Raw genomic sequence first — 12201 nt, forward strand, 5'->3', positions numbered from 1 at the left:
CAGCCAGGGCCTCACCTGTCTTCTTATGGCTTGCACTTTTCCTCTAGTCATCAAGGCCATCAAGTCACTCCCTGATTTTTGAGCAACAGCAGTTGTCTCTGCCTCCCCTGGCAGGAGCTGAGGCCAGGACTGATGGGAGACTTCAGCTCACCTCCAGCTCCTGGTTGAATCTGGCTGTACCCATGGAGGCTCGGGCTCACCCAGTGGCTGCCCAAAGCATGCAGGCAACACATTTTGGAGGTATGGGAGTTAATGCCCTCTGGGCGACTTGACTCATGAAAGAGAGAAGAGGGGAGTAAATAGATTCATTATTCACCTTTCTTTTTTTGAGGTGGCCTGGTCTGATTCAGTAACAAATCATATGGTATTTGCTTCACTCTTTTTCTACAGTCATTTTACTTTCCCCTTCACTGTACTTCCTTGAGACTATGCTTCCCAATTAAATGTTTGTAGGTTCCCTTTGCCTCAGGCACTGCATCTGAGAATCGAGGGCCCAGAGGCAAGAAACACCTTTTTTTTTCCATAATAAGCTGATAATGTAGCTTAATAAACATGAACACTTTAACAATAATTTTAAAATAATGTGGTAATGGCTATTCTATTGCCATGACAACACAGAAATGTGTCCCTCAAAAAGGAAGGAAATGTCAGGTAGATTTCCCTGAGAAGGAGACTCTTTAGAAGAATGAATAGTTTTTGAAGCATGAACAAAGATGGGAAAGAAAGGCAGAAAGAACAAATCGAGCAAGGACAAAGTTGTATGAACAAATGCAAACTTGCATACAAGGAATGAGGGGTCCCATCTGACGAGAGTAGAGGGCGTGTGGACTGAACGGCTCCGATGGGCAGGAAGTGTGTGCTGATTCAGACTGCGAAGTGTCCTGGATGCCACACTGAGGAGGAACTTCAACATTACACTCTGTGTAAAAAGGAGCTTTTGAAACCTTTGAGCAGGGAGGTGATATGATCAGAATGTAAGTTATTTTTGGCATAAAGTATTACGGAAATTTTTCTCCATGGTCCAAGACAAAAATCATAAAATATTCCTAGGTTCAAAAAATATAGCTGATTTTACTCTGTAATACTATTTTATCTGTGCTTAAGAAAACAATGAAATATTTTAAAAAAACTAACATAAGATATGGAAGGCAAGGAGCCTACGTAGGTGCCACTAACTCCAGCCCACAGATAGCCATAAGCACCTAATCTACAAAAGGGGAGGGACTAGAAAGTGAAGGATAAACACCAGAAATATTTGGCGGCAGTATCAAGAGGACTTGTGGAGTGAGAGAGAGGAGTCGACGATGCTCAGATGGTAGCCACATAACAGAGTGAATGATGGTACCATTACTAAGATGGAGGCCAGAACAGACACGCAATTTTGGAAGGGAAGCTAATTTTATAATAACACAGTTAAGTTTCCTAATGAACATCCAGGTACTAGTTCCTAGAAATAGTTGGACATACAATTCAGACCTAAAGAATGTTGCTAATGTACAGATAAAGTTGACCACAGACATTCACTGGTAATAGATTCCAAGGCTTTTTAGAATAATCAAATTGTAAATATCAATTTAGCATGTTATCCAAGCCTCCATTTGCCCCACCCTCCCAGCCGATGCATTAAACTGCAACAGAAAGCTCTAATAAGCTTGAATAAGGATGATGAATTGTATGATTGAGATGTAAATTCTCTAAGTCATTAGGTTCACTCTCATCTGAGCATCTGGGTCCTTCATAGAACACAGGAGCCAGATACAGGCCTCAAAAAAGAACAAATTATTATGTTTTTGAGAACTTAAGGGTCCTTTATGAATATTCAAAATTGAGATGATTAAGAGTTATTTATAAATGTAAAAGACATTCATATTCAGATGATGAATGAAGGCAAAATAAACCAGGAAGAGTTTACAGAATGTAAATATTTATTAGGCATGGAAGGAAACCTCATAAACATTTATATTTAAGTAATGTATGTCAATTTTATAAACAGCAATTAACATCTATTAAGACATTGTCGTAACATGCCAGACACCGTTGTAGGAACATTCCATGTGTTAACTCTCTTCGCATTTGCAAACTTCTAATGATAAGGTATTATTGCCATCACTTTTAGACACAGGAAGGTCCGAGATCACGGGGATTATGAGCCAGGTTTGGAACAGGCAGTGCTGGGCCTGCCCCCCGCCTTTACCCATTACGTCATTTCACCTCCCTCGATATCTAAGAAAGCACCGCTCTTATTTACGTTTGCCTAGCAATTTATAGTTACTGATGTATGATTTCACATTGACACAGAACAGACCTCCAATTCAGAAAATACAGTTATTATTAAGGAAACCGAGGTTGAGGAGTTTGTATTCTGTAAGGCCACACAGCTTTTTCACAGCTGACCTTGCAGGCAAGCACTGTCAAGGCTCGAGAGTGCTTACTTCTCACTAGAGAAGATGAAAAGGCCAAAGGTGCATGAGCCCTCAGACTGGTGCTGTGAGAATACAATCGAGGAAGTGTGATTTTTACTTCCTAGATTTGAAATTAGCTGCAGCAGCTTCCTTGGGGTCTGTTCCCTGGGGGATAGGGCCCCACATGCCAGACTCGTCCATTCAACATGGTTTACCCCCACAGCTTACCAGAGGCAGAAGATGAATGTGTCCTGTGGGGTTGAACTGGAGGAGAAAGCGCCCCAAGTTGTTTTACCCAAAGCCTGCTAAGACTCAGTGGGCAGCCTCTTTGCGCCTCAATGCCCTGTGCAGCCTGGCCTCAGGCATGTTTAGAAAATGGGCCCATTTTCTCTTTAATGCTCCAAGGAGGTTTTCTTGGTCTCTCTATGAAGGCAAAAGGAATTGATAACCCTTCTTCATAAAATGAGCTTAACTGACATCGTACCCTTAATGTTTTTATGGTTTAGTTATTGTCAGACAATTATAGAAGAAGATGGTGGTTCGTTCACTTATTCAACAAATATGTATAGTCAGTAAATTGTAGCCTTTAGGAGAATGGACTCTGGAGCCAGCCTGAGTTCAAGTCCTGACTCTGCTCTTTGCTGGCTGGGAGATCGATCAACGCCACAGTTTCCTTAACCGTAAATTGAGGCTAATCACAGCACCTAGCTCATGGGTTGTTATGTAGATGAGATGCATGGCACGGGCGTGCTATGCAAGCATTATTATATTACTGAGCACCAGACACTGCTGCAGGGACTGGAAATAAAGCCATAATCAAGGCAGACAAAAACCCTGACTTCGTATGGCCTGAATCCAATTATTGTGGTCAGGCACACAGATAGCAAACAAGCATCAAGTTGGGTATACATTGTGATTTCAGGCTGTGATCTAAATTGCATTATGGCTGTACATATTCATATGTTTAACTACATAACACTTTGTATTCACTACCACTCTACCATTTTAAAGCACCTTCCACATCTCTTATGACCATTGCAATTATTTCTTGGCCCAGGACATGTTCGGCACATAATAATTCGAATCCTCCCCCAAATCCCAAAAGGGAAGGAACTGAAACTCAGACTCGTTCTCTAACATGGTAAATGGGGGAGGTAAAATGCAAACCTCCATGTGTCTCTGTATGAAGTCATAGTCTTGTAACTGTCCTCTGCTGCTTCACAGCCCGGGACGTGGTAGGATGGGAATCATACCCATTTCCTGCTGAGAAAGGTGTGGCTCAGATTCACTACCTTGAGTCAAGGTCATATTATGCAGTAAGTGGAAGAGCTGGGATGTGAATCCAGGTGATTGAATTTCTATGCCAGTGTTTTATCTACTATAGCAAAATTGTCAAATTCCACAGGTATTTGAAGAATGGTCAGAAATGCCATCTACTCCTTCAAACCACTTTCACACCTTTATTGCTATTATTCACATATTCCTCAAGCTTAAACCATGTATACTTTTAAAAATCTTTATGAACTAGCCCTGGCTGGCATAGCTCAGTGGATTGAGCATGGGCTGTGAACCAAAGTGTTGCAGGTTCTATTCCCAGTCAGGGCACATGCCTGGGTTGCAGGCCACGGCCCCCAGCAACCACACATTGATGTTTCTCTCTCTCTCTCTCTTTCTCCCTCCCTTCCCTCTCTAAAAATAAGTAAATAAAATCTTAAAAAATCCTTATGAACTGCATAAGCCAATTTTTTGGAACTGGGAATGCAACCTCTCAAAGAAATACTATTTGAAATAGTGGTTAGGTTCTTAGACCACTCCATAAAAGTCTCCTTAACATTCAGGAGCTTGGAAATACAATGTTAATGGAAGCCACTAGACACTGGTGATTTGCTAGTTACTCCAGATCCATGTCAGGAGACTCCTGTCTAGGGCAATCTGAGAGTCCCGGGGTCAGTGCCCAGTTGGGAAAGGAAAGGTGGAGGGTGACTGTGGAGGAGAATTGCCCTGTCATCCAGCAGGTCTGGACTTCTGTTAGTCAGGGAAAAACTGCATTTTCATCTCCTGGAAAATGTCATAACAGCATGAACAGAGATGATTTTTCTGTGACAATAGTCATGTTCTCTATAGTTTTCAGTTGTTAAAATATAGCATGACAGTCTATTCAGACAAGGATCTGTTCATCCCCCAATTCCACTCCACTGTCTGCCCAAATAGATTATGTGTGAAAAGAATCTTTGAAAATTACTTGCAAATCTAGTATTTCTCTGATACATCCACATTCTCAGTGGTGTTGGGAAAGTTGGTCAGGAGAGAGACAAATAGGCAAATCAATATTAGCAGCATGAATATAAAAGGAAATTGTGTGGTGACACCACAGACTTTTCTCTGAAGACCATTAAATTGTCCAGAAATATTCTTGCATATTATGTGGTTTACAGGCAAATGTACCCAAATAAGCTCCAGAGCTCTCTGAGATTTCGGAACTTTTACTTTCATCTGCCCGCCAATGAATGTGAAAGGGACTTTTCTCTGCTGAATTTCTTCTTTGGAATCCTAAAGCATTTCCCTAAAATGTTTTTGATCCTCACATGCTTTTTTTGAAAATGATGTTTTTCCTTTTTACTAAATGGTTCCCTCTAACTACTTATACAAAACATTTATTTAAAGATAAGTGGTATTATATTGTCCAGAGTGTTGGAACATTGATATTCCAGAAATGAGATTATATTAAATGGAATTATGGTAAAGTAGAAAAAACAGTGAATTAAAAGCCGGACACTCAGGGTCCAGCCTGGTTCACCCACTAAATCCTTTGAGTATCATTTGGTTGCAGTGCTTGCCGCATTGTTGTGTAGCATTGTATGTATTTATTTATTGTACATAAATAAATACATACGTATTTGCAAAATGAAGGTAGTCTTAACCTGAGAAATTCTAAGTAACCTCTTGATGGTAAGAATCTCTCTTTAGACTGTACCTTAGCACCTTTCTAATAACTTTCATGATACCTAGGAGTGTATCATTAATATGTTTTTCATTAAGGCCTTGCCTAAATAATGAGGAAATGATTTAGTCGTCTGCAAAAATGAATGGAATAGGATCAAATCTATTTAATACATTTTGACATCTATTTTATAGGCAAAAATAATAGAGCAAAAATGTTTTCATAATAGCACCAGAATTCACTAAGGTATCTCCAAGAAGTTAATGCTTTAAAGTGCAAAAGAAAGTACAGAGTAATTTAATTACACAGAATATTAATGTAATATCTCTCTGAATTTAGTCTGAAATGTATTTGATATTTTGTCTTCCTTAGATATATTGAAGTTCTCTTTGCCATGTCCACTTTAAAATGCTTTCTTGATCACGCATAGACCTTAAACATGGATTTGCATCTGAAAAATGTAAAATTTCCACCTTGTCCATTGTTGAAAACTTAATTACTCAATTTCACATGCAAATTATCCCCTTTAAGTATGAAGAAACATATATGTAGGACAGCATTTAAAATCCCACCAGGGAAACCTTAATAACTTAAAAGACTTAATATATGTCCAAATTGAGATAAATTATTTCCTTTATACTGGCAGCTTTAATTCTTAGAATGACTACCTTAAATTATCAGCTTGAAATGTAGGGTGACACATTACTTTAATCACTTGTGCAAAGGGTTACTTAATTCCATTTCCCAGAAATTCAGTGAAATCCATAGGCCTGTATTCAGTATGGCATTCATGACTTAAAACTCTTATTTTAGAAATGTACAAATTTTTTCTGAACTATGAAGGGAAGAAACCACTACAACAGTATTCCAGTTAGTTTTTTAAAATGGAAATGGTTGTCTGGAATTGTGTCTAGTCTCTATCTCTAGTGTCACCTTAGGAGTCGGTGCATGAGATGTAACTGTAGAGAGAAGAGCAACTGTGCCTCCTTTATGAGGGAGGTCATCACTAATAGTCTTAAAGCAAGTACATTTTAGCAAAGTTCTCATCTATTCCTGAAAAAATATTTATTGATATATTTTCTAGTGATAAGGACCTCACTCCCTCTTTCCTTCTTTTGCTTTTTGAGCAACTTTGAACAAAGATATGAATATTGACTCCACTAAAATTGAATAAACAAAGAAGTAGGAGATTTTCCATTCATACACTTAAACTGTGTTTGACACACATCTGCTGTATCCCAGACCCCGTGCTGGCAGCTGGGAAAATAATGATGAAGACACGCAGCCATAGGCTCCCGCCTTGTGGAGCTCACCTGAACAACACATATGGATCATTCACAAAAAGCATCATGGAATTGAAAACTTTGTATAAATGCCCAAAGGAAGGCTTTCCTGTGGATGAGCAAGATATAAAGGGAAAGAGCAGAGGGATTATTCCACTTAGAGGAAGTGTGCAGACTCTTTGGTAGAAGAAGAAAACTTGGAAAATTGCAGGAACTACAAAAAGTTTCCTCTGGAGAGGAGTAAATTATTGTGAATGGACAGACAGGAAAGGGGTTAAGAGAGCATGGAGGGCCTTACTGGCCAAATAGGGATTTTAGTGTTACCCTGACAGCAGGGTAAAGCTACTTAAAAATTTTAAGGTGGGGCATTATATTTACATTTTGGGAAAAAAACTCCATATTCAACACAAAGAATGGATTTAAGAACATTAAGATTGGGTAAGGAGAGGCCAGTTAGGGTATTGTTTAATTCCCAGTGAGGGATGTGGGTAGTTTGGAGCAGGGCAGTGACAGTCAGTGAGTGCGGACAGAGGATGATGGGATTAGTTACTTTTAGGAGGCAAACCTGACAGGGACTGATGGTAACACGACTTCCTAGCTGACCATGGGTGCGCGTGGCCCTGTGTTTAGTTTGGGCTGAAGACTTACATGCAAAAAGAATGTGTGTTGATTCTGGGCACACTCTGTACTCACCTATATGACATTTATCAGGCTCTCCCTCTACCAGTACAATGGGCAATGTTCCAGATCGAGGCCTCTCTGAAGGTCTAAAGCCCTGAGTGACTAAGATAAACAAAGCCCTTCTGCAAGCCCGCCTACAAGTCCTCAGGCAGAGTGAGCAAGAAAGAAACTTCTGTCATGGTAAGTCTGAGGTTTTAGAGCTGTTTCTGTTCTGCAGCATAATCTAGGTCATTCTGACTGGCTTAAGTGTTAAAATGTGCTGAGAGATCAAGAAAGGTGAAGCTTGGGAAAAATCCATGGACTGTAAGGAGAACTGGATGGAGGCAGAAGTCAGAGTAGAAAGGGAGGGCTGAGGCGTGAGAAGATACGGAAACTGACACCAAGTGTACAGAGAGAGATTCTGTCAAGAGCTTATCAATGATGGGGAGCAAACGTTGTCATGGTTGCTGGAGAATGATGTAAAGGGTTGTCGTCGTTGTAAAATGGGGGAGACTTGAGGGATGTGTGAGTAAGGAGGGATTCCAATGAGAGAAAAGGATAGAACAGAAAAGAAAATACAAAGGAAAGCAAGTGGTGATCGATGTTGCGTGTTCCCTGAAAAGGCAGAAGTGGTCTGCAGTGAGGGCTACTGAAGAACTAGGCCAGTTTTGACTAAAAGGTAATTCTTGGTTCTTTAAAAAGAGAATCATTTGTTGGGACAAAAACAAATAAGTTAATTTAAAATGTAACTCACTAAATAAAGAAATAAGTAAATAAGTAAACTGGAAACAGTGATGAAACCTTCATCATATTTAACTTACGTCAGTCTTTTTTTGTTCCAAAGCTGTCTATCTGCAGTAAAGGAAGTGCTCTTACTTTGTCCCCTTCCAAGTGAGATCTTTTTAACATTTAGAAGCAGCCTTTGGCAAAACTCTAAGTCATCATCTCTAATGTCACCCACAATTAATGTGGGTCACATTAATTAAGCTCTTTCATGTCGCAAGAAATACAATGATGAGGATGTTGAAAGGACAGAGAACAAAGTAAGGGAGCACAGGAAATCACTGTGACATTTGTATAGTCAAAAAGAACTCAAGCACAGTTTAGGGTACAACTTGGTAGAATGTAGACCCCCTGAAGGCATGGATTTGAGTCTGTTTCCTTCACTGCAGTGTGGCCAGCTCTTAGAACAATCTCCGGCACCTAGTGAGCACTCAGTAAGTATTTGCAGAATGTATGAATGACTAACAACTCATCACGCCTTGCCCTTATAAATTTATGAATGCTTCTGAACTCTGTGGTTCTGCCATTCCTGTGACTAGCCTTTCTCTTATTCTGCTTCTTTCAGTCAGTCTTTCTGCAGTCACCACCAGTCACCAGCCCTCCACTCTGCTGTGCACTCCTCCCACGGTCTCTACATATTACTCAGGTTTTTAACTATTTTGTGGTTTCCATTTTCCGTCTTGTCAAGAGTTTATCTGATGTTGCAGCACTCCACAGCCTATGCATCTGTTTGAAGGTTTTCATTTGCAGGTCATAAAAGACATGATTTGATTGGTGAGTTAGTTACTATCTGATATTAAAAAAACACAAAACCCTGACAGTGCATAGCTCTGGTGCCAGAATACTTAATAAGACCCCCATTTAGCTCTGTAGCTTTCGGATTTGCCCACAGAAATGAAAACATTTTGTGTTTGACCCAGGACTCAAACAGATACACAAACATATGCTCACACACACACACACACACACACACACACACTGAAACAAACACTCATGACACAACACTGACCCTTTTTAGTCAAATGCCTTCAAATCTATTCTAACATATTTTTATACTGTTTACTCCATTTTACCCCTTCTGTTCTGTTCCATTTCCACATATTCCATTTTCACTTAGAAATGATGATGAATTGATTCATGACCAAAAGTCAGGTCTGACATATGGTTTGAAAAATCCTGGTCGAGCCTGCATTTGGCCAGCTTTGGTTTGGACTTGAATTTTCAATCCAGTTACCTACGATTAATCATCAGTGGTCAGTCAAGACAGTAGAGTCCTGTTATAGGCGTGAGAAATTACTTGTATGTCTGTCACTAGAGTCTTTCATGAGATGGGAAGACACTCCTTTTTCACGCGGGTGTGAGAGGCACTTCTCATAGTCTTTCTGATACAGGCAAATTCCTCCTCAATACAATGCTCCTTTCTCCTTCTCCCACTCTGCCCGTTTCATAAACTAACCCCTACTAAAATGTTGGTTGATGAGTTCTTGCACTGGGAACCCTCCTAAGGTGTATTTCGGTTTTAATATCATCTTACTTAACTTAATGGAATTGCTCTTGAGAGCACATCACGTTTAGAAATGATTCATGGGTCTCTTAGGAAATAATGGTGACAGAGCAGAGACAGGTGATGTTTGGAGGACACAGGGACTTTTTAATGCCTCTTTGATTATATATATTCTCCTAATACTGGTTCTGTGTGCACATAAAAGTATTATATCTCAACTCTAATGGGAAGTTTGTACAGGACCCAACTCCACCCCTAACATACTATATAGAGAATTTCCTGAGGTAGAAACGCAGTGCAGTGGCCGAAATAAAGGCCCCTCAAAGATGTCCACATCCTAATTCCCGGGACATGTGAATATGTTACCTGGCATGGCAAAGGGGACTTTGCAGATGGGATTAAAGGTCTGTACTTTAAGAGGGGTGGGTAGTGTCCTGGGTTACTAGGGGTCCCAATGTAATCAGTGAGCCCTTTGCATAGTTCTTTTCGCTGTTGTTAAAAAGGGAGGAAAGAAGGAAAGAGGCAAGAGAGAAAGAGGGGAAGAGGACTAATGTGAGGACGGGATCAGAAAGATGCGACTTGAGGGGGCTCGACCTGCTGCTGTTGCCGGGGGGAGGGGGTCCACGCTGAGGAGCTGGAGATGTGGGCGGTCTAGCAAAAGCTGCACAGAGGGTTCTCTGTTGTCCATCCGTATAGCAAAAGGGCAGCATGGAAACATCTCTGGTCATGCAGAATTGGCATGTAATTCCTTGTGTTAGACTGAAAGCAACAAAAGAAAGAGAACACCAATGAACTTCTAAACCGGGGGTCAATTTATGGATGATTCATCCTATGGTTCAGTAAAGAGCCAGAAAGATGTAATGAAGGAAAATATGAAACTGTGAGAACAACTTGGCTCACTTTCTTAATCCAGGAAAACAAGATCACTCTGACCTGAATTAACTTGGGCCCTAACATTTCACTATAATTTGAGCTATTCACTGAAATTAACTGGTAAATGGCACAGTTATTAACTATTTTTAGAAAGTCACAGTGTGATCATGACTCAGGGACAAAGTGAAGCAGAAAACGGATGTCATAGGCAGACAACCCAGGGGTCTGAGAGCCAATACATACTGAAACAGGACAGAGAAAAACTCCAAGGGGAACTTTCTTTTAAGGTTGCAAGTGTGGCCTTTCTCTTTTCAAGATAACCTCACACTGGAAAAAAATCTGAGCACGCGGGGGGTGTGGCTGTTTCCTATTGCTCTTTCTGGTATATTTGTACTGCAGGGACTGAACATGAATGACATTTAACATAGGTCATTGAAGGATACCAGGAAAATCCCCTTTTTATTATTATGTAACTCCCTGGGCATATTTAAACCACTGTTTGTGTGTTTGATTTCCCCCTTTGGGTGCAAATGGTCACTTGCTTTGCTCCCTACTGGATAAAGATAGGGGGTAAAGTCTAAATTTTCAATGAGCTGTGGCATTAAGAGAAAAAAAATTACCTCTGCATTAATAAGCAGCTGAGAGCTTCTGTGTGGTCAGATAATTTTAAGTTAGAAGGAAGTTTAAGCAAGACTTCTTTATTTTACTGGCCATTCCAATTTAGATCAATGCATATGTACTCTGGCCAGGCACTGTGGAGCTTTTGGATAGAGATGAAGTAAGATCCAGTCCTTGATCTGAGGGAATCTAAATATAGTGGGGTGGGCAGAGGTGCTACCTGTTACAATGAGGTAAAGGCTATGTTAGGTGTGTCAGTGTTTTTAGCTCCAAGCAATAGTAAATGATTTTGGCTAATATAAATCAAAAAACAATACATCCAGCTGCAGTTCCACAATTGCTGGGAAGGCTGGAGAATTAGGCACAAAGCTTGTGAAGCCAGAGCAGCTGCCCAAATACAGTAAAGCTACTGGATAAATTAGTTGTTTCTGCTAAGCTCTAGAAACCACCCGTTTGTGTGACCATCACCCTAAGTCTGGGACTGGACTCTCCACGGCCGCGACTGCCACATCCAGAGCAGGACGTTGTTTGCACAGCTGCCTCTGTCCACCTGGGTACAGGGCTCTCTCTGTCTCGGCTTCTTTGTGTCGCCAGTTCCTAATTCCAGGTCCCTGAGAGTGGTGTCTGATTAGCCATTCTAAGTGCTTGGCTTCTCCCTTGTCTCCCAGGCTGGCCTGACAGTGAGTCTCTGGCACTGCAGCTTCCATGCTGCCTGCCGCCATTAGAGTGCAGCTGGGTGAAGCAGATTTTAAACTCACAACTTAGTCCATCACAGTCTCTTTTAGCTTACACGATCTTTTGGGTGAGTCCTTTTTAATTCTCAGTCTTTCACTTTCTCCCCCCACCCCCCTTGCCTGGTTTCTCTCCAACTTGGTATCTGAGTGTGTGGTGGGATAACAGTCATATGGCAGTATGGTCCCGGCTGGTCCCCTGCTGTGGAGGAGTCTGGTTTGATTCTGGTGCCGGACCAGTGTGCCTTTCTGGAACGCCGTGCGCAAGTGCCATCCACTGTGGATGATTCCCGTCATTTTTTTTGGAGTCGTGAAGGCACAGTGTAGCTTCTTTGCCCTGACCCTTAGCGTTGGCCGGTCCACTGGCCCTCTTGGCACCTTCACATTCCCACACCGATGGGTGTGG

The 12201-nt window shown here is 41.1% G+C and overlaps 1 protein-coding gene across 1 annotated transcript in view; it reads left to right on the forward strand.

Annotated features, from left to right (window-relative positions):
• The first annotated feature begins 7461 nt into the window (after nucleotides 1–7461).
• The window catches only part of MACC1 (MET transcriptional regulator MACC1), a 69365-nt gene continuing 64625 nt past the window's right edge, over nucleotides 7462–12201 (forward strand). The window contains exon 1 of the mRNA XM_045828464.1: nucleotides 7462–7487. The gene's annotated coding sequence lies outside the window, so the exon portion shown is untranslated. The remainder of the gene's footprint in view (nucleotides 7488–12201) is intronic.

The sequence above is a fragment of the Phyllostomus hastatus genome, unplaced genomic scaffold (assembly GCF_019186645.2).
Source record: "Phyllostomus hastatus isolate PE091 unplaced genomic scaffold, TTU_PhHast_1.1 phas_scaffold_78, whole genome shotgun sequence".
In the NCBI taxonomy this organism is placed as follows: domain Eukaryota; kingdom Metazoa; phylum Chordata; class Mammalia; order Chiroptera; family Phyllostomidae; genus Phyllostomus; species Phyllostomus hastatus.